Source organism: Charadrius vociferus, unplaced genomic scaffold (assembly GCF_000708025.1).
Source record: "Charadrius vociferus isolate BGI_N301 unplaced genomic scaffold, ASM70802v2 scaffold303, whole genome shotgun sequence".
NCBI lineage: Eukaryota > Metazoa > Chordata > Aves > Charadriiformes > Charadriidae > Charadrius > Charadrius vociferus.
The window spans coordinates 1,590,928-1,592,946 of NW_009647756.1; positions in this window are offsets into that span (position 1 = coordinate 1,590,928).

The following is a 2,019-nucleotide window of genomic DNA, read 5'->3' on the forward strand; positions in this document are numbered from 1 at the left end:
ATGTCTTGTGCAGTATCTTATATTTTAATTGCATTTACATCTTTTATTTAAAGTTTAAATGAAAGAATGAGTACTATGAAGTGACAAACTCATACGAGTAAATTGCTTTTGGTTTTCTTTTTGTCTCAGCTGCCACCTCTCCTTCCTACTCAGGTTAACCAAAAGCAGCCCTTGATTCTAATCCATGTAAGAAAACATCAATAGTATTGACAAAGCTGTAAGCTGTCCTTCAGCAGTGAACTGGAGGCTTTTTTTGCTACATGTGGAATATTTTTTAAAAAGCATTTCTATTTTGTCAGAAGTTACTTGTGAATGATGAGAGGGGTATAGCTGTGGAAGCCTGGCTACTACCTTCCTGCCTCAGCCCCTCCACCTCCCAACGAAACAAAACGTGTAACCGCCTGTACCTACTGAGAGTAGCCAGCTACAGGTGACTGGGAAGGGAGCTGGCATCGGTGCACACATGCAGTACTTCATCTAGCCATCTCCATCTAATCCAGGGCTTGCAACTCTAATTAATGGTCCCTGGATGTTTCTTCAAATGCTTTTTCATTTCGAAATCAATTCTGCAGGATTCCTACACATTATGAGCCTGCATAGGTGTAGACAATTGGTGGAATTAATCTAGGTGTGTCTCCAGTGTTTTCAAGTTAGCCTATGAAGATGAAAAGGTTACAGTAAGTGCAGAGGCAGGGACTAACTCAGCTAGGTCAGCCAAAGTCTGAAGCACGGCAACGCTGCTACCCCATCATAGTTAACATTTGTGTAAGTGCCTGATGTTTTCTAACACATGTGACCTTCTTAAAAATTAAGGTGGCATTACCAAGTGCTTACAGTTCCAATTTTACCACTGCCTGTTACAACTAGAAGCTTTCACAAAGTTGCACGCCTTTCACTGTCGCTGTACTGCCCCGCCTGCATGCCGTGCTTACCTCCTTCAATAGGAACCACGTGTGCTCAGCCAGTTTAAAACCATCCACTGTGTGGCACTATTGATTGACGCTGATGGAATAAAGTCTTACAGCTAGAAGACAGATTTGTCACCTAGCCCCCTCGCACGGCGCAGCAGGGCCTCTGTCACACTTTCTGCAGGAAAGGGGCCCATCTTTGCCTCGTCGTAGCACTTGGGAGGATTCGGCAAGCACCCAGGATGCCCACGTTTTTCACTTCAGGCTATGCTCTTTCACTATATTAAAGCTCTCTTCGAACTCCTGAGAGAAGCGCCCTACAAATGTGGAATCTAAAAGGAAGGAGGAAAAGGATGTCATATACCTATTTTAAAAGTTTGCCTTCATAGGGTATAATGAAAACTCAGAAGAAAGATGAGTGGCAGTTTGTAATGCACGGGGTTTTCAGAGTGGTGGAACTCCTACCATTGCAGTCTGAGACCTCACTCAATGATTCACCTGTAAGCCAGAAACTTATTCTGCATCACATTTAACACAGCTGTACTCCTCCCCAAGTAATTCCTGTGTTCTCTGTTTCCTCTGATAGTCCCAAAATGGCCAAATACTTTTGAAATGTAAGTATTCCATCTAGTTAAAACTCAGTTTAGTAACAGTAAGCACCTGGTTATTTCATTCATGCTTCTCTGCTAGATCAAACATCCACACTCCAACACCATCATCTCGCCACTTAATTACTGTATCTTGATGCTTGAAACACTTTGTCTCTTCCATCTCAAAATATAATGAAATGAATTCTGCTGAACAGTGATCTGGGTTCACATCACATTTACTACAGAGAACAGATTTTAATTTTTTTTGTTTTAAATAATGGTTCAACTGTAACTCATTAAAATTAGGGTTTACTTTTAGTGCTGATAATAAAAAACCTAAAATACTTTTGTCCACTGTCCTATGTTCATACATGTAAGTAGCACACTAGTCCTCCTACAGAAAGGAGCCAAAGTCTGACCCCTAAAAAAACTGAACAATACAAAAAAACAACCCCAAAACTCCACATGCCTTTTTGTATTCAAACTAGGCAAAGCAACAACCTTACCGCTCCGTGACCACC